At 34.9% G+C, this 22,155-nt stretch overlaps 1 protein-coding gene across 1 annotated transcript in view; it reads left to right on the forward strand.

Annotated features, from left to right (window-relative positions):
- The window catches only part of LOC105475251 (protein phosphatase 1 regulatory subunit 3A), a 129,537-nt gene that overhangs the window by 59,300 nt on the left and 48,082 nt on the right, over positions 1 to 22,155 (forward strand). The window contains exon 5 of the mRNA XM_011730337.3: positions 3,484 to 3,656. The gene's annotated coding sequence lies outside the window, so the exon portion shown is untranslated. The remainder of the gene's footprint in view (positions 1 to 3,483; positions 3,657 to 22,155) is intronic.

The following is a 22,155-nucleotide window of genomic DNA, read 5'->3' on the forward strand; positions in this document are numbered from 1 at the left end:
CATAACAATTATAACTGGTATCCTCAAAAGAGATAGAAGAAAATATTGCAGAAACACCCATAGACACACACACACGATTACAAAGAGTAGCCAATGAACAAAACAATTAAATAATTGTGAGAATAAAAAGTTGGAAAGTGTCAAAAAAGAAAATTGAGGAAACTTCTCACAAATGAGAATGAAATGAAAAAGATATGGAAAATAAAAGAAAGAAAAAACAAGAAAAATTAGAGCATCAGCATCAAATCAGAAGGTCTAACATTCAAGTAGTTTAACAAAGATACAAACAAATATAATGGATGTGATAATATATCACATAAATAGTAGAAGATATTCTGGGACTGAAGAACATAAGTATTGAAAGGTCCACTGATAGTCCCAATTAAAGATGAAAATGAATGTGCACACAGAAAAAAACACGTCATCATACAATTTCAGAACGCTGAAACATGGAGAAAATCTAGAAAAGTTTTCAGAGAAAAATAAGTTACACATTGTGTTTATTTATTGAAATCTTCTTGGAAGCTGAAGTATATATTTTATTTAAGAATTCATTTTACCCCTAAATTCTGGAGAATTCTCAGCTATACTTTTTTAAATATTAATTTTCCATCATTCTTTCTATTCTGGAATTCCTATCAGGTTTATGTTGTGCTTTTTTAATTTCTCCTCTAGACCTCTAAAATAATGTTTTATGTTTTTCTATCTCCTTGTTCTTTGTACTGAATTCTTAATAAATTTCTTATATAATCTTTTCAATTCACCAATCCTCTATTTTATTCTGTTTAATGTGGATATTTTTAAATTTTAGTGACCATGATTTTTATTTGATTTGTTCTTTTCATACATAGCCATCATTTTCTTCTTTAAGAAGGATTCCTTGCAATTGAAAAAATAAAATTTTTCTTTCATTTATCAATTTGAGTATCTCAAATATAGATATTTAAATTATTCATTGGATTGTTTCATAAAAAGAATTTGATGTGGAGTGAATCCATGTTCCATTTCTTGATTTGGTTATCTGTACTTTGGTATTTGAGTTTATCATATGTTTTAGAATTTTGTTTGTAAGTCCACTGCCTCTTTCTCTGGTTTTATTTCTCTTTTTCCACCTTCTTTTGTGGTAGTCTTCACTTGGCTTCTTAATCCTCACATGCAGCATCAGAGCATATCATGATGCTTGGGGGTTTCTGTGCCATGGGGATAATAGAACCATTGCATATTCTGTCAATTACAAATTCAATTTATGGTTTTTGTGCTGCTCTTAGGAGGAAGGCTACATCTGCATTCTTCCTAGGCTCAGAGTCTGTTAAAGTTGTATTCCAGAGTTTAGTCAGTGTTATTATTACAATTTTTTTTCTTGAGAAGGAAGCCCCACTCAAATCCTTGGCTTCAAATTGTGAACATACCTTGAGTCACTTTATTAAATTTGCTTTCAGTTACCCCAATATTGTATATATTACATACTAGGAAATGGCAGTGGTTGGGGGTGAGTGGGGGAGAACAATTCAGCCCTGCCACATTAGCTAAAGTGGATGTTAGAAGGAGAGGGAAGATATTATAGGTGTACTAGCTTTCTCCATTTCAACCTTATATATTTAGGGTTGTCTCATAGTCCAGTTGACTACAAGGAAAAGCTTTGTTTAGAAGGCTTAATTGATCAATGCCAATTTTAACAAAAACAAGTGATACTGGTATAGTAGGTTACCTTACCTCTTGTTCTCTAGATGGACACTAAGAGTATCTTAAAATTAATAAGAATTTAGAATTTAGATCAGAGATGCTATGTGAAATTAATTTTTCAAATATTTATGATGTACCCATAAATTATACTACCTCATATCCTTCTATGAAATTCAAAATACATAGAACTCATGTTAGAAAATTATTATGTTTGAAAGAGAAGGAAGTGATTCATTATTAAAGGTTCCTGAACATTTGATAAAATACTTGTTTCATTGTAATCCCCAGGGTCCCCAGGGCTTGAGTGTTATATATTTGAATGACTGGTGAAATAAAACCTTCTTTGTCATGAAATGCAGGTACATGTATTTGAAGTAGTTGGTATTTTTTTTTTCTATACCTCATACCGCCGCAGAATAACTGATGGTGACTTGTGACAGGGTATGTAGTTCCACTGAGAAACCTGAGAAAGAACTCAGTTTTTGGATTTCTAGGCTGTTCATTTTCTATTTTCATTTAACATCCCACCCTCCCTGCTTTTCTTCCTAAACTTTGCCACATAAATATTTCACTGTTACCTTGAAATGGTCTTAGGCATTTTTTTTTAAGTATCTCACAAAGTCTTGGGCCTGAGTCAAAGCAGATTAGTGCTCTTTCCTACTAAATAATAAAATCACTAAAATATGAAATGACACCTAATATTATGTTGATTATTCCCATTACAGAAAGAGGATGAAAAATTATTTTAGTGTTAAAATCCAATTAGCCAGTGATTGATTTTAACTACTCATGCTTTAGTTTCAAAAAGCATGGCTGAAATACAGCAATGTCAAAATACCTCATTGGAATCCCTCATCTGGTTATTTGTGTCACTCTTCTCCTGAGTCTCGTCATGGAGGATAGCTGACCTAACAAGCGATCAAGTCACCACGATTGTTGTAAAATCCCTTTCATTTTATTCAGGGAAAATGTCTGGTATATATTTACTTTTCATTATAGGAAAATACATCTTTATGGATTACCTCTTAAAAATCATGCTTTAATACAACCTAGAAAATTGAGTATGATTCCTCAGATATGAAAACAATTCCTGTATGGGAAAACATTGAATTAAATTGGGATTTTACTAGCATATTGAGTAAACACTTCATCTTTGATATGTTAACATTACCTGGGCACCCTGAGAGATTTTTTTTTCCTTCCAATTTATAAATTAGAATTCTGCTGTAGGTGTGATCAAGTATAGAGTTTTTATTTTGTGTAGTCCTATTCAGGTCACTCAAAGCATTCTGCCTACTACAAGAATCATTTTCACATATTTAGGCAAGTCAGAAGAAAGACTGGATCCAAAACACAGAAAGTTAGATGATCATTTTTTATTATTATGATACAAAGTTCCTAATTCATTAACTATTTCTAACATTATAGATAAGTATAGCTGAAGATAACTGTTTCCTATAGCTACATATAGTTAGCTGCTGTGTAAAGTTAGAAGGTTAGAAATGTAAAACATTGTGAAGGAATAATCTTGTTGGCACTGGGAATGATTTCACAGAAAAGTTGGCTATAGGCAGGTCCTTAAAGTTAGAAAAGGATTTTGACAGGAGGTGGGACAAGCCCTCCTTTTCCCAGGAGGGTTGAATTAATTAACTCAAAAAAATATTTAGAACAAACTAAATAAATAGAGCTATTCTGCACTGCTATGTGCTAGGCACCCCTCAAAGTATTTAAAATGTATTATTTTAATTCATCTATTAAAATACCTTTGAGTTAGGTACCATTAATATTTTCACTTTATAGATGAAGCCCTGAGGCACAGAGAGATCACTCAGCTATTAAGTAGTAGAATCAGGATTCGGTCCAAGACAGCGGACTCCAGAGCCCACACTGCTAAATACAAGAACCCTGGAGCCAACAGCCTGGCTTCAAATCCTAACTTCATCTACAGTACTTGGATTAGTGCCTGACTCAGGGTAAGTGTCTATAAATGTGAACTATTTTAATTATGTTGATTGTTATTAATAAGTTACTTCTCTGTGAATATGCATAAGTCATTCAGTGTACTACAGATGATACAAATATGATAAGAGAAGGCCCCAGTCCTCAGTGAACTTTCAGTCTTGTGGGAGGAAGACATACAGTCAACCCTCTGTATCCTTGGGTTTCACATCTGAGGACTCAACCAACCACGTTAGAAAATATTCAGAAAAAAAAAAATAGATGACTGCACCTGTTCTAAACATGTACAGACTGTTTTCTTGTCATTATTCCCTAAGTGATAGAGTATAACAAGTATTTACATAGCATGCACATTGTATTAGGTTATAAATAATTTAGAGATGATTTAAAGTATAAAGGAGGATGTGCACAGGTTACATGCAAATAATATGCCTTTTATATAAGGGTCCTGAGCATCTAACATCTTGTTACTAGTGGTTCCTGGACCCAATCCCCCTTGGATACTGAGGGAGGACTCTGTTTACCCCAGAGGTGTAATGGGCTAAGCATGGGAGAGATTATCTCCAATAGGAAGATAAAAAATCAAGAAAGACCCCAGTTGTTTTTGAGCAGAACATAGAATACATAAGTTTGTATTTGAAGAGGTAAGGAGGAGGGCATTACAGGGCGAAAGGACAGTGTGCACTAAGGCATTTTGTGTTAAAAATATTCAGTGTATGTTGGAGAATAGCTTCGCTTGTTTTTTATTTGCAGGGGGCACAGGCAGGGTAGTTAAAAAAAAAAAAAAGGCAGAAAAGCAACCTTAAGTTCAGATCTCGTGGAGCCTTGAAGAGGTCTTTAAACAAGTGAGTGACAGATCAAAGGCATTTTGTGAAGATCATTTTGGTGACAGGGAATACAGCGGAGGAAGAGAAGACAAGGGATACTATAAGCATGTAGACCAAATCGGGCTTGATTTGTTTTTAGTTCCACCATAACAATTCTAACAGTATACTAGACCATTAATTTGTTTTATGTCATTGGACAAATCACTTACTATTATGTTCCTGTGTTTCCTTATCTCAAAAAAGAGAGCTGAATTGATAAGCATACGATCATTAGCTTATAGAGGTCATAAACTCTCTGTGCTTGACTTCAGGCTTAAATATTTTCACAAGTATGTTTTGTTCATGATGGTGATTCACAGATATGAATATCTTCTCTTTCTTAGTAAATTCTTATTTTCATTGTGTTTTTCTTCTCAAACTATAATTAAGAGAAAACTGTGTGTGTTTCATGCTTTTATATCATATAGAGATTAGTATATAATATAGACTCCAATAATTCTTATTTGATTATTGACAAGATAAAGTTCTATGCTTTGATTATGGTTCTTTTCCAGTGGGCTGAAGAATTTGCCAGGCCCAGTTTTTAGAACAATTTTGATGTGTAAAATTAGGATCATAATTTGTTTTTTTTTTACCATCACTGCTTAGTAAACTTAAAAAAGATATTAATTTTTGTTTTGTATATTTTCATATCTTCCCAAACCAGAACACACAGCACTAAAAACAGTGGAATAAGATATGTTTTCCCCAAAATAAATATTCAAGTTCATAGAGTAAGAGACAGTTATGCAAATATTTTTATTATGAAAATTCACAATGTATTATTTTTTCCAAATAAGGAAAGCTGATTTCAAGCTAAATAGCTTCTATTTGGGAAATTTCATTGTGCCTTTCACATCATATTTTCACACTCCTTTTTGGACTGTAGTAAAACATGTCTCCCTTGATATTCCAAGCCTGAATGTCCCTTAGACACTTTAAGATGATACAGCAAATAAAGTCCTGTTGGTCTGAGAAGATACTAGAAGTACATTTTAAAACTAATTATCATTCTTCTGCTGAGAGTTTCTTTAAGAGCCACTCTCTAATTTCTGTCAAACATTTGCAGTTCTAGTACAAATACATTTATTTTTTTAAGAATTAATTCACTTGCATTTAAACTTCAAGGTAGTGTTTGCCTTTCATTGTGAAATAGAGAAAGGTTGTGAAGAAATTTCCAAGGAATTAAAAAATTAACTCTGAAAATTCTCTTTTAATTTTCCTGAAACGTAATGTGTCCAGTCCTAACAATCATAGAGTTACACAATTATCTTACGGATTTAGGATAGTCTCTGTGTCAGTTCAGGCTTTTAAGGAAAAAACAAACTAATTCTTCAAAATAAACTCTCTGAGGTGATTGTATTGCCAATCTAAGCTTTAGTGGAAAATTACCAAATGTCCTTTCTTCTTTTAGTCACATTTTTTCCCCCATGAAAAACAAATACAGCAGCAATGAATTTACCTTAATGTTCTCTGCCAAACACAGATGAGGTGTAATTGCCTGTGGATGAAACGTTCTCCTGAGTCAAGAGTTGCACGGAGACTTTCTACATGTAAAGTGTCTTCCTGCCTAATACTATTTTTTTTTTTTTGTCCCAGCAAAGTAAGTGGATTGGATTTAGTTCAATTTGTTTTTAACCTTTGTATCATAACATTTGTTCAAAGAGAAGATTCAGAGTCAACAATAAGTCTAATTGGATCATTTCCACCTATTAGAAAACATACTTAAAATTAACATTCGATACATAGATAAATATCATTTATAAAATGAGTTACATGGTTACAAACATTTAATTTGCATTAGATTGTAAAATACTGAGGTTTATTGTCACCCTCCTACCTAAATAATTCATAGAAAGGGTCTCTTATAGCCTTATATTAATGACCTGAATGGAATGAAGGCTACTATTTAGAATATACTAATGTATCTACTAAAATATGTAAAGTTAGTTTCATTAACTAGGTTTACATTATCCATTTTTCTTATGACAATCATACTTCTTATGGCATACAAGAACATATCTGTTTAAAATTGTTGAATAAATTAGTTGCTTTTTTCTTGGCTTATTGTCATTTGACTGAACTCCACAGTTACATCCAATAAGAAGTTAAAACTGAAGTTTCTGTCAACTATTTTCTACTAGCAAACACAGTGACTCGCCTTCCAAATAAAAGCACATCAACATGAAATTTTCCCAAGGGTATATTCTAGGTCATAATCTTTATGTTAATAAATTCCTTACTGAATAGTAAATCGTAAGAATATATTACCTTATTCCTATAATACATTACCTGCCAGCAGGTAATTACCCATCAAAATCTAAACAGAAAGGAAGATCTTGACACTAGTGACCCCTGCAGGTAAAATTAAAGAAAAAGCACACCATAATTAGACAAACGATACTACTACATATCAGAATGCAGCTAGGTAATACCAAAGCATTAACATCTATCAGTAACTCCCAATAAGATTTGTTATTATTATTTACTAATTACCATTGGAGATTTTGTAATTTGCAGAATAAGTCAAGCTATGTTTTGAGATTTTACTAGCTATTATTGAACACATTTACATTTTGAATATCAACTATAGTTTCTAGAGAATGCTGTCCAGATAGGCTCTTAAAAAGCTGTTTGGAGTTGTTTGATTAAGGAGTTAGAAGAGATCACAAGTGGCCATCTGGTTTGTCTGCCTGCCTGACGATTAGTTTCAACAACCAGCTAACTGATGTACAAAGCGCTTAATGGGCAATCTCAGGAAATCCCAATAAGATAAGCATTATTATTCACATATTATGGAAAGATATGAGTAAGTGGCAATGTAAGTATCAAAGCTTGGAGACGCCCTAAAGCCCCTTCTCCTGATCATTATTCTATGGGGTGAAGGTAATATTTAGGAAAGGTCACCGAATGGATATGTATAGCCCAATTCCCAATGGAAGGGCATATATTTAATGACCACTTATTTACTTAATATATATGAAGGACTTAGTATATCATTTTGGGCTAGGTCATAAACAGGTTTTAAGAATATCAAACAATTAGCATGAAGTTTTTTTTTAAAGCACAATGTATCACATTAATGATTTAAATAAATGCAGTTTGATACGCTAACTGATGGTAATAAAGACAGTAGCCACAAATTCAACCATTTCATATGTCACCGAGTCATTATTTGTAGTACTTATATCAACATTAAAATTTTGTGGCAACTTATGAGAGAGATGATCAGTTTTTATAGTGACGCATTTCTTCTTGATATCTTACCTTTTTTCCAGAAAGGAGAGTTATCTTTTTAAAGTTTATGCTTTGAAATTTACTATTAAGTTTAGCTTTGTCTTTTAGGTTCCCAATTAATCCATGTAAAATATGAGGCACAAACAGAATGTCTATGTGGATGTTTCTATTACTTTTACAAAATAATGATGGAGAAGTGCTGTTAAATATTGTCTTTGAAAGAGCTGACAATTAACTATAAAACTCCTGAAGTCTCAATGTCATGAAAACAGCAACATAAAAATAAAACAAAAGCAGAACATCTAATAGCTGGGTATTTCTTTGATTTATTTCATATAGTAGTAAGTGTATCATGATAAAATAATATTTAAAATGATTTGATCATTACATGTTGTATGCATGTATCAAAATATAACATGTACCCAGAAATAGGCACAATCATTATGTGTCAATTAAAACATGTACCAAGACTTCAGAGTGAATCCAAATATTAAATGCCTATTTATATTTTTCCACAATTATTTGATGCATAGCTAATATATACCAGGCAACGAAATAGATATTATAGATAGCGTATTATGGTCAAGAAAAAAATAATTCTGCACATTCACAGACCTTACAGTCTAGAGGGAAAACTGGTAATAACCAGGAAATAAATAAATAATTAAGGATGTTAAGCGCTTTTAAGGAAATAAATAAGGCAGGAGGTTGGAAAATTACATGGAGAAATCGACTTAAAAAGAGTAAGCAGAGAAGGTAACTGTCTTAATTAACTTGGGCTGCTATAACAAATACCATAGATTGGGCAGCTTAAACAACCATTTATTTCTCATAGTTAGGGAGGCTGAAAATCCATGATCATGGTGCCAACATGGTGAAGTTCTGGGTGTGGGCCCTCTTCCTGGTTTGCAGAGGCTATCTTTTTGTTGTGTCTTTACATGACAGAGAGAAAGAGAGAGAGAGAGAGAGAGTGAGAGTGAGAGAGAGAGAGAGAGAGAGAGAGAGAGAGAGAGAGAGAGAGAGAGAAAACATGTGCAAGCTCTCCGATCTCTTCTTATAAGAGGAAACTCCACCCTCGTGACCTCATCTAAACCCAATTACCTCCTAATACCCTCGACTCCAAAGTTCATGACATTGAGTATTAGGACTTCAGCATAACAGTTTTGAGGGGACATGGACATCCAGTTTATCACAGCATCCATGAACACCTATTCCAAACATGCTTCTGAATGATTGGAAGGAGCTAGCCATGGAGGAGCTAAGGGAGCAGCATACACGGAGGATCTGAGGAGGAAAAGAATCTGTTCTTGTAGTAACTACTGCAAGAAAGCTAATGTGGTGCTGTGGAATGTCGCTGGCACCAGCACAGATGAACTGAGTTCATATCAGGCAGCATCTCATGTTCTATACAAGGGTGTCTGAATCTCATTTAATGTAGAAGCAAACAGGGCCTTCTCTTGGTTCTGTGTAGTGACAGGTCATAAGCAGAGAAGACTAGAATAAGGAGATTTTTAAAAGGAGAATATTACACTAGATAAAAGCTAAGTTTTTTTTTTCTTTTTCTTTTTTCTTTTCTTTCTTTCTTTCTTTCTTTTTTTTTTTTTTTTTTGAGACAGAGTCTTGCCCTGTTGCCCAGGCTGGAGTGCAGTGGCGCGATCTCGGCTCACTGCAAGCTCCGCCTCCCGGGTTCACGCCATTCTCCTGCCTCAGCCTCCTGAGTATCTGGGACTACAGGCGCCCGCCACCACGCCCGGCTAATTTTTTGTATTTTTAGTAGAGATGGGGTTTCACCGTGTTAGCCAAAGATGGTCTCGATCTCCTGACCTCATGATCCGCCCACCTTGGCCTCCCAAAGTGCTGGGATTACAGGCATGAGCCACCGCGCCCGGCCAAAAGCTAAGTTTTGATATTAGAACAAAGTCAATTATTTCCTCGGTTTTGGTTAATGCAGCAGGTATGAGACTATTGTCTTAAAAATACTGTGATCCATAATAATGCTAAAATAAGAGGTTTGTGTCAATTGAATTGAAGTAAATATTGTTTATATCAGGTAAAGATATATATTGTCATATTATAATGGCTTCAATCTGAGTTTGTTCTCTACATTAAAGCAAAATAAAATTGTATCCCTTTTAATTGAAAATAGGAAGAAAATGTTTTATACACACCTTCAAAAAGAGTAGTAGACAAACAAATGTTCCAGAAGGTAAATTAAGGGCAAATTTTTCCCCTCTATAATAAGCACAGCCTGGGTGGAAAATGGTAATGAGTCAATACATATGTCATACCAAAAGAACCAGTCAAGTCAGAGAGGAAAAATTAGCTGAGCCAGTTTTTTGGCTTAAGAGAAAATTCAAAAGGTAGGTTTGCTGCATTTAATACTTTCTAAGAAGTTGTTGGCCTCACATAACTATCATTAGTTTATCCACTTATATGTAAAATTGATAGAGTAATAACTAATGGAAGAGGATTTTGCAGAGAGTTGGATAAAAAGTTTATTACCCAGGGCCTGACACGTAGTAGGGATTTGGTTTATAGCCTTAGTTGCAAGCCTATCTAAAACTAATCTGTATTAAAGATAGGGTTGGAGGAATGTATGCTAATTCATTAGCAGTTAGTTGGTAAACCAGAATAACTAGTTCCAGGTAATTTTTTAAAGAAATTATGTCAAACAAATCATAAACAAGGACACTCTGCTCTTCAAACATTCTAAAGTTTTAAAATTCTAACAAAGGAATGCTAAAATTAGATTAAGAAGGTAAGAGAGTCAGTGAAATTCAAACATAACTTTAAGTACTCTTGCAGTTTTTCTCCTTGCTGGCATGTGCTTCTCACCGTCTTACATGTAAATATATCCTCCAAAACACATTAGGTTTAGGAAAATCAATCGAGAACTGTCATGAGTTGAATTGTATCCTTCAGAAAAAGATGTGTTGAAGTCCTAACCGCTAGCATCCCAGAATGTGAATTTATTTGGATGTAGGATCTTTGCAGATGTAATTAAGATGAGGCCATACTGGAGTAGAATGGGCCTTAATACAATATAATTGGTGATTTTATAAGAAGAAAACAACACAGCAAGTGAGACACTGAGGTAAAAGATAGCCATGTGACAATAGAGGCAGAGATTGAAATGATGCATCTACAACACAAGAAATGCCAGGGATTTCTGACAAATACCAACAGGTAGAAGAGGAAAGTAAAGGTTCTTACCTCCATACTTTGGAGAAAGGATGGCCCTGCCAATAGCTTGCTTTAAGATTTCTAGCCTCCAGAACTGTGAGACAATACATTTCTGTTGTTTACAGCTACTTGGTTTGTGGTTCTTTCTTATGATGGCCTAGGAAACTAGTAGAAGAATACAGCCACATGGAGATCTAGTTGACCGTAGTCTTCAAACTGCAGCTGTTTACTCTATCAAAACAAAAGAGGCTAAAAGTCATGTGGAAAGAGATTATACTAAAAACACTTCATTCTTAGCCTTAATTTTGGTCTGGTCAACAGCACACCTGAGCAAAAACAAAACAAAACAAAAAAGGAAACAGACACCCCCACCCTTAATTGTATCTTCTCTTCTGAATGATTTATGCATCATGTAAGTGATAAACAAATGCTTATTACCGTCAGACCTCCAGAGCCTACACAGCTGTAGAGAAATCAGGTCTATTCCATTGACTTCATGCATCTTTAACAAAGGTGCCATCTGCGGTCCAGCACCAGAAATCTCTTTTATTGGTGATGATGTATGAGACCAAAAGAACACAATCTGATTTTTTTTCAGACCTAGGTACATGAAATTGAGCTTACAGTGCTGTAAGTTAGGAAAACCTTGTTTTAAAGGCTGTAAACTGCATGTAACTTTGTGAATATATTCATATGCATGATATTAAAATAGCTTATGTGTGCCTAAAATCCTAGATTACAAAAATAGCACCCAGCTAAAAACTTTTTTTTTTTTTTTTAGTCAATGCTCTCTCCTTCTGTGACCATTATAGTTTTCTGTGTCCTGTCTTCCCTGCACAGGCTTATTTGCCATCAGTCTTAATCCATTTTCACAAACAAATTAAGGCAGAGAGCCAGATGAGGTATGTAACTCTACCCTCTATCATTCACTTCCCTATGCCTCTGTCACAATCAATAAATACTCATTCAGAGGAGGGGGCCTAAGGAACTCATTAATCCTCCTGCTCACTGCTTCCAAAATATGGGTGACTTGTTAGGGGCTCTCTGAAATCCAGAGTGCAAAATATAGCTCTTGAGCACTGTTAAAACCCTAGCAATATGGGCACAGAGCATGAGGAGGGGGCTTATCAGTGATAATTACATTGGTAATTCTGTGTTCTGTGATTCATCCATGCACGGCATTTTCCAAATAATGTTCTTTTGTCATACAGGATTATAGGTTGCCTTTGTTTTCGAAGACTCATCCAAGCCTGGTGTCTCCTCGTTGTTTGAATCTGTCCTTGAACATAAATAACATTCTGGAAATTTCCAATTTTATACAACACTTTTCAAAGCATGTACAAAGAAAGTTCTTCAAACTCTTAAGAGTGAATAGTGATTGCTGACTTGTTTAGAGTGAATACAGAAGGAGATGCTATACAAAAACTCCTTCAGCAATTCACGTGAAGGATGTGGATATGAACACCATAGAAATTCACACACAGTATTAAGAGTTAAAGGAACCCACACAAATAGAGACTTTGAATGGATCTATATGCTTAGATTTCTTATTCTCGTTGACCTTAAAGTTAAAAGTGTGATATTTTGGTCTTACTTTTCTAATTCATTTGTTGCCTCAAGTTTGGGGGACTTTATTGTTATTCCTCATGGATTTTCTAACTCTAAGAGAAGTGATGTGAAAAATAACATCAGTCTGAACTTGGTAACCTCTACTTTATTTTATTTTTTTAGTTTGACTTCGCTAAAAGCCATTATAGCTGCTGTTTATTATTTCAAAATACCATTAATACTTACTAGGTCATTCATTTCCATGTAATTTTTTCTTTTAGAGAGCTTTGATTTAGAGCAATGTATGCATTAGAAGGAAAACATCAGATAATTATTTACTCAAAAAACAAGAGAGAGGAGGGTTGAAGAGAGCATATCCCATGAGATTTAAGACTGACAGATTAGCAGCAGAAAACCTTTTGTCTGGAAAGTAAGAAAACGATCCTGAGAACTAAGCACAATATACCTCTCAACTTGTCAAACCAAAGAAGCTTTATATGTGCAAAATGTCCAATTTTCTTTCCTCATATACAACTAACTTGAAAATTCATCTGACTTGGAAAATAACCAATTTGAAAATAAAACCTGTAATCATAAACATAACATTTTTATAGATAAAGAAGAAATCATTGGATTATTCAGAAGTAAGATTTTGCTGCCTCATAATTACAATTATTTATTTTAATGTATTAATTATTAGTAAAATATAACAAAGTGACAGCCTTTCAATTGGACAGTATAGAGTATCAATATTTTAGAGATATAAAATTAATAGCTTCCACTTTCTAGGGACTTCAAATATTCCAAGAATAATGCTATGGTCTTTATTTTAAAAATTTCCTCTAATCTCCACAATAAACGGATAGATTTAATGGTATTTTTCTATTTAATAGATGAGGAATCTGAGAATCATAGAGATTAACTAACTTGTCCAAGATCAGATATCAGAAAAGTGGCAGAGTTGGGGGTCACATCTAGTTTTGACTACTCTAAAGTGGATGTTTTGTCTACTTTGGCCAGGCAGCTTTGCAGACCAGATGTTAGAGAGGATGCTAAGTCCTACCAATCCACTGAAGTTTTTGTATTCAAAATTACTTCCCCCTTCTAATGAAATGGACATAATTAACTTATTTTGCGACTGGATTACATTAAATTTAACAGTATGTATGCTTTCTCATTTTTTCCCTTCCTTCCTGCCTTCCTTCCTGCCTGCCTTCCTGCCCTCTTGCCTGCCTTCCTTCTTGCCTTCCCTCCCTTCTTCCTTCCTTCCATCCCTCTCTCCCTCCCTCCTTCTTTTCCTCTTCCCTCCTTATTCTACTCAAAAAATAATCTGAAAGGACTCATAATGTTATGCATATATAATAGAACCACTAAAACCTCTCAAAAATATTTTATGTCCACAAGTTTGTGTGATATCAGTGATTAAAAATTATAGTAGAACTGCTATTGAATAAAATATTAACAAACAATTTTGACACTTTATTAGTTTAGTGTTTACTCATTCAACACAATGTGTTGGAATTCCCCTATATTCTAGGGATCATGGGAATAGAAAGACAAATACATCATACATCACAGGCCTTTCCTTCACTACATGTACTGTATTAGGGTAATGTACAAAACTGGTGGGAATAGGTGACTAAGTAAATGTGTTCAGGAGAATTGAAAAGGTTCCACAGGAGAGTGGACATCTCAAGGGGTCATAAAGAATATGAAGAAATTTTCTAAGAGAGAGGAGAGATGAAAATATTCCTGGAAAATGATGAGTAATGGATTGGCCAGCTCTGCAACTGAAGCAGGTGGTGGTCATTGCCAGGGAAGTGTTACATACAAGATATAAGGTGAGATAAAAAACCAAAAGATAGAAGGCATGTGGTTATTATGTCTGGAAATTTTGATGTGACACTAAACCATGTGTAGTTTTTAAAAATATAATTTGATACAGTCTTTCACTTTAAAAATGTACAAGTACAGAAAACAAAAACAAAACCCTTTTCTGAGCCACTTCAGAGTAAGTTGTTGCCTTGATGCCCCATCGCACAGAATTCTTTACTGTGTCTCCTATAAACACGGATATTTTCCTGTATCAACACAATGCAATCATCAAAGTCAGAAATTCAGCACTGACACATTTCTACCATGTAATTTTCTGACTCTGTTCAAGTTTACTAGTTGTCCTAATAATGTTCTTTACAGCTAACATATCCAGTTCAGAATCACATGTTGCATTTAATTGTCATTCATTTTAGTCCTCTTTAGTCTGGAGCAGTTCTTCAGTCTTTCTTTGACATTAATGAATTTGACACTTGTATTAGTCTGTTTTCACACTACTGATAAAGACATACCTGAGAATGGTTAATTTATAAAGAAAAAGAGGTTTAATTGATTCGCAGTTCCACATGGCTGGGGAGGTCTCACTATCATGGCAGAAGGTGAAAGGCATGTCTTACATAGCAGCAGACAACAGGGAATGAGAACCAAGAAAAAGACTTTTCATTATAAAACCATCAGATCTTGTAAGACTTACTACCACGAGAACAGTAAGGGCGAAACCATCCCAATGATTCAATTATCTCTCACTGCGTCCCTCCTGCAACACGTGGGAATTATGGGACCTACAATTCAAGATGAGATTTGGGTGGGGACACAGTCAAACCTTGTCAAAATTATTGAAAACAACAGGGCAGTTGTTTTGTAATGATTCCTCATTCTGGGTGTCTGATGCTTCCTCACAATTTGATAGAAATTATTTAACTTTTGCAGGAGTATCACAAAAGAGATCCTGCTTTTTTTCTCATTGCATCCTATCAGGTACTGTTGAATTTTAATTTGTCCCATTAATGACTATGTTCACTGTGATCACTTGATTAAGATGATGTATGCCAGGCTTCATTGTGAAATTCCTTTTCTCTTTTTGTAAATAAGTAGCATTTGCATGGGGAGATAATTTGAAACTGTGTACGTAACCTATTCCTCACTAAATGTTTTTATTCTCTTAATTCAACGGGTTATAATCAGTTACTAGTTACTATCATTGTTTATTTTGATGTTTAAAATGGTTGCAGAGTTGGCCAGTGGAACTCCTTCAAGCTGAAGTCTGTGTTCTTTTGGCAGCCCACATCATTCTTTGTTTTCTGTCACAGAAGGTTCTAGACTCATCTTCATCTTGTGCTTTTCCTGCCCTACCTCTTGGATCCGCAATTTCCCCCAGAAGCCCTGGTTCCTTATAAAGAAGAGTGGTATTCAGAGGCCAACATATGAGCACTAAGTGTGCTCACTTCTATTAGAGCTACCCTTAGGCTCTCTTATTGAATGTAGTTACAGAATATCTGTATGTGTGTGTATATATGTATGTCTATATATACATCTACACATAAAGCAGTACATTGTATTTTTCAAGATGGTCACAAGATTGCCCATCCCTTATGATCTTTTTACAATATAATTGTGATGCTCCTCTTCTCACCCAGAAGTCAGGTCTATACTATCCCTGTCACCTAACTTGAATCTGCAAGTGCTATAGACTGAATTGTGCTTGCCCCAAATTCATAAGTTGGACCCCTAACCACCAGTGTGATGGTAGTTGGAGGTGGGGCCTTTGGGCGTTAATTATGTTTGGAAGAGTTCATGAGGGGAGCCCCTTATAATAAAAGACACCAGATGTGTCTTAGTCCCCTTGGGCAGCTATAACAAAACACAACAAACTGGGTGACTTAGAAACAACACAGATGTATTTCCTACAGTTCTAGAGCCCAAGAAGTCCGAGATCAAGGTGTGGGCAGATTACATATCTGTTCAGGGCTTGCTTTCTTCATAGACAATGTCTTCTCACTGTTACTTCACACAGTGGAAGCAGGGGGCTGGGGAAGCTTCCTTGGGTCCTCTTTTATAAGAGTACTAATCCCATTCATTTGGGCTCTGCTCTCATCATCTAGTCCCTTCTGTGTTAGGCTGTTCTTGCATTGCTATAAAGAAATAATTGAGACTGGGTAATTTATAAAGAAAAAAGATTTAGTTGGCTTACAGTTCTGCAGGCTGTACAAGCATGGTGCTAGCATCTTTTCAGGTTCACGGGAGGCTCAGGGAGCTTCTAGTCATGGTGGAGGGCAAAAGGGGAGAAGGCATCTCACATGGCGAAAGCAGGAGCAAGAAAGAGAGTGGAGGGGAAGGTGTCACACACTTATTAACAACCAGTTTTGTGAGAACTTACCCATTATTGTGAAGACAGCACCAAGCCATAACGGACCCACCCTCATGACCCAAACACCTCCCACAAGGCCCCACCTCTAGCACTGGAGATTGCAATTCTATATGAGATTTGGGCGTGGACAAATATCCAAACTATATCAGTTCTCCCAAAGTTCCCACTCCCAAACTTCCCACATTCTAATACTCCCAAAGTTCCCACATTCTAATACTACGGCATTGGTGATTAGGTTTTCAACATATGAATTTTAGGGGGACAGAAGCATTCAGATCATGGTACCTGGGCTAATTTCATTTCTCCTGAGTCCTATGTCTCTCTTTTATTTGATTTATTCTCAAATGTCACTGAAGCTACTTCCTAATATTAGGTGTAAGAGAAGTAGAATTTCTGAAGTCATGCCTGTATGACAATTTTTAAAGGATAATTTTTATATAAAATACTAAAGAAATTAGGAGACCACTACTTATCACTATATCTCTATCTATCTATCTTTCTGTCTGTCTGTCTGTCTGTCTGTCTGTATATCTATCTATCTATCTATCTATCTATCTATCTATCTATCTATCTATTTATTTTTGCTTTTTCTGGCTTTTTCATCTGACTGAATTATGGCCAAAATACTAAACACATGATTGCAACTACTTTTCAACACCATTGAAATCACTTGGAATCTTTTCTGTTAATTACCTTTGGATTCAAAATGTAGTTAATATTGAAGTTTGAAATAATATATTAGAACACATTCTCTCTAGAAATGGTTTGTACAGCTATTGAGTATAAATATATACATACAAATATACATATACACACCCTTGTACATATAGAGTATAAACTTGTATGTATATATTTATACACAATAAATTGTGTATACATACATGATAGATAAATTCTATATACACACAAGTATTTAGAATAGATTTTGGGAATTTTTAAATAACGCTTTGGAAGGTAAGAAAGTCAAGAAACTTTGAAAAGCAGATTGAATTAGAAGGGCTAACCCTGGAGACGCCTGGGTTGGGGTCTTGTCATGATCCCAAGTCACCTGATTATAATTCAAGTCACTTTCTTACAGTTATGTTACCTACAGATTGAAAAATCATTTGGATTAACATGAATTCTCTTTCAAAATTTGAATATTTCTTATAGGGTCTAATAAGTGGTGTCAGTTTACTATACTTTAAAGCAAGTGGCATCCACGTTTACCCCCTTGAGATTTCCCTTAACATCTGTCTGAGATGATCAGCATCGGAGCTGAGAAGGTAAAGATAATTTTCATGAGTGGTAGGGCAGGCTTAGGGCAGCCTATCAAGCTAATGTGACTCTGGTATCAGTACATGGAGGGGACGTTTGTCAGGAAAATCCAAGGGAAAGAGAAGAGATTCCAATTGGGTGATTGAGAATTTCCTCCATCACAATAGAATAACAGACAGTAGCTAGAGGTATGAGAAGCAGGAAATCTGTTAAAAATGAGCTAGTTCAACTGGCTGTAATTAGAGGCAGAATTACCTATGGTGGTAAGAATGGGGGACTCTCACACACTCCAGTGGCTTCCCCTGCACTTAAAATAAAACCAAACTTTACTAGGGCTAATAAGGCTCTATATTTGCTTATTTCCTGAACCCCATCTCGCCTCCTACCACTTTTATGTCAGCTCAGTAAATTCCATCCACAATGGCATTCTGGCTATTCTGTGAACATACTAAATTTGTTTCTGCCTTAGGCTTTTGCACTTGATGTTCCCTCTAATGGGAACACTCAGCCCCAGATCACCTGGTGTCTTCTTTATATCATTCAGAGTCCAGCTCAGATGTCATCTCCTCAAAAAGGTCTCTCCATTTAAAATAGACACTCCCCACTTCACCAGCCCCCCTTCCCATATTCTCTATCATTTCACTCTGTCAGTCTTTCCAGCACTTATCACTTTCTGAAATTATCTTGTTTGTTTATGTCTTGTTGCCTGACTTCGTCCTGACACTATAAATGCTTGAGAGCAAGGACTTGGTCTTGTTAACTTTATGTCCTCGGTTCCTAAAACAACGTCTGTCCTGTGGTAGGTATTCAATAAATGTATTTTGAATAAATAACTGAATAAATGAACTGGAGAGATGATGGAATAAGAATTAAGAGTTTCAGCCTATTGGTCTGATACAATGGAAGGAGTGAGGATAGACAACAGCTATGATGTAGTAGGCAGTGTGTTCATCAGGATGAAATATAAGCTCAAGTTTGCCATTCTGTGACATGGAAAAATTATGCTTGCTGAACCTCAGTTTCTTCAGCTGTGAAAGGGAGATAACTATTGTATACGACCGTTTTAAAGACTTGGTTAGGTGAAACAATAAATATATAAAGAGTAAGGCACAGAGAAGGTACTCCATAAATAGTAGCCATTATTGTCATTAATATTGAGCTAAATGAATTTTTGTATACTTAGTATGAGAAAGCTTGGGAACTCCTCAATTTTCTTTTCCTAAACTCTGCCTTTTTATACAATTTATTGTATGTTTATGAAAGTAATAGAAACTTTAGTATATTTTGCATATCAAACAAAATATTCATATAAGTTTGATTTTCAGATGCAGCCAAATAATAAATTGGACCATAAAGTATGAACACTTTACCTAGCGATGAAAGAGTATACACATGAATAGAAGAGACAAAATGGTTGGCCATAAAATATGATTAACCTAGTTGAAACAAAGGGCCTTAATACCTCACAAGTGGTGAACTCATTAGTGGGTTATAGGGGTTCCACGTGAGTGAAAAAATCATGTATAATGGTTGCTCATTACATACCCTATTTATTCCTAGGGTGCCTTTTGTGAAGCTTGTTTTTTCAATTAAGTTTAAGCAAGAAGAGAGAAAAGCATGATACAAGAATACATTAACCATATTTTAAAATAGTATTATTTTAGGAAGTGGTCTATATTAATCAAAAGAAACTTAACCCTTGATGATAAAGCTAGTTTTGTGTGCATTCCATGTATGACCAAGCCATTTAACATTGCTTTAAAATGAAGACTTTTATGAAGCAGAACCTTTTGATGGGCTATTTCCACGAGGATCATGCTGGCCTGTTCCCTCTCTCCTTTTTATTATTACTATTAGTGCTTTTGTAGCCCCAGTTCTGCCACCACATCTGTAAGTTTGGGTAGTAAATTAACCCACACAGGGCCTCACTTTGATACTGGCAGAAAGACATCAAAGTTGCCTGTATTGTAACTCAAAACAAGACAATACTTGTGAATACTGGAAGCACATCATATACATGCAGTGTGCTATTACAGAGCACTTAGTGCATGCCTTTGTATCATGGGTGTCCAGTAAATATTAATTTTTAAAAATCCAGAACCATGTTGATAACTGGACCAGCCTTTTTTTTTTTTTTTTTTTTGAGACGGAGTCTTGCTCTGTCTCCCAGGTTGGAGTGCAGTGGTGCTATCTCAGCTTACTACAACCTCCACCTCAGAGGTTCAAGTGATCTTTCCACCTCAGCTTCCCAAGTAGCTGGGAATACTGGTGTGCACCACCACACCCAGCAAATGTTTGAATTTTTAGTAGAGACAGGGTTTCGCCATGTTGGTCAGGCTGATTTTGAACTCCTGACCTCAGGTGTTCCACCTGCCTTGGCCTCCCAAAGTGCTGGGATTACAGGCATGAGCCACCGTGCCTGGCCTGGCCCAGATTTTTATATGGAGATTGGTGGGGTAAGAATCTGCCTTACCTCTCTCATGTTTTCCATATATGTGATGGTATGGAATACATGTGAGAGAGGTAAGTCAGATTCTTGACCTACCAATGGGGCAAGACCAGTGATAAAGATAGGAAACTTACAAATACTTATACTTTTCTCTAATAATATTGTAAGGATTAAAATTTGACTCTATTTCACTAATTCTAAGCAAATGTTTTAAATGCTTCTTTATTTGAAAATGTACCCTTCGAACTTGTTTTCAATGGTGCCACTTAGTAAGTTTCAAAATATATTGTAGTATTTTAGTATGGTATATACCTGCTGAAAATGTTCATTTTTGAATACAAGTTTGGAAAAGCAATGTTAGACAACATTATGTTGTTATCAAAATGCTGGGGACTCAAATTTTCTAGTTTAATTTTTGGACCCTTTTAAAATAATCACAGGAATAATCTCTGGTAGTTTATTACACAAGGGCACAAATGATAGACTTAAGATAATTAAATTAATGATCAATTTTATAATTCAGTGAAATAGATGAAGCTGATCATGTCTTTAATTCAGAGAAAACTATTTTATTATTTCTTGAGAACAAAATTTTCATCTAAAACATCCATTTACCTCAACACTTCCTTTAATTTGCCAATTTGTTCCATCAGTCAATACTTATTTATCTTTTCAGAGATTTTTTTTTTTCACTATGTGATAGGCAAGACACCAGGTTCTGGAAAACAGAAATAGTTAGGAATAGTCCTCATGTTGGAAGTGGTCATAGTCTCATAAGCAGTGCTAATGAAAAAAAGCAAATACCAAATGTATCTCTCTAATAAAGGCAAAAGACTCTGAGTAGTAATTTTCAAAATTACTAACCAAACTTAAAATATTAATAGCTCCTTTGGGCTGAGCTGCTAGCTTAACTATCTAGGCTGATATTTTAAGTGACTTCATTTTATATAGCAGGTTAGTACAGACCATATAGATTAAGGTTTAAGAGCATTGACACTCAAGCCAGGTTCTGTGGGTTTGAATGTCAGCTCTTGTACTTATGAACTGTGTGACTTTTATCACATTACTTAATCTCTCTGGGCCTCAGTTTTCTCATCTGCAAAATGCTCATAATGAGAGCATCTACTTCACAGATTGCAAAGTTTAACTGCAAAGCTCTTAGAAGTGTACCTATTGAAGTGTAAGTTTTAGAAGTATTAGTGGTTACTAGCAAAATAAAATATTTATTTAAATGAAGCATAATAATTGTAATTATATGATAAAATAATTGGAAAGTTATGTCTTAAATGAGGAACATACTGTTTATATTGAGATGAAAGTATAAACAAGGCTTCCTCCTTTGTCTTTCCAGGAAATAAACTTTCCCTTTTTATAATGAATATTGGTTGATGTGAAGTTGTGTTGATTTGGGCTGGCATTAATCAATGTTGTACTCCTTCAACACTGAGGATACAGAAAGGAAAAGATTTCAATGAAATTGAATAATTCTTAGCCATAGACATGTATGCTTTTTAAAAACTTAATTCCTTCCATAGGATTAATTAGTACTACAACAGTAGGCTCTAATTATAGGTCTTACCATAAAAAAAAGAAACAAATAAATAAAGTTCTACAGCTCTGGATCTTATTTCGGGAATGTGAAAATTTGTAGTTATAAGTTTTTCTTGTTTTTGAGCTTTATTAAAGTTACATTATTTAGTCTTATGCATTTTATTTATTCAGTATTATGCTTTCATTACAGTCATAGAAGCATTCTGTATAAAAGTACAATG

This window comes from Macaca nemestrina, chromosome 4 (genome assembly GCF_043159975.1).
Source record: "Macaca nemestrina isolate mMacNem1 chromosome 4, mMacNem.hap1, whole genome shotgun sequence".
Classification (NCBI taxonomy): domain Eukaryota; kingdom Metazoa; phylum Chordata; class Mammalia; order Primates; family Cercopithecidae; genus Macaca; species Macaca nemestrina.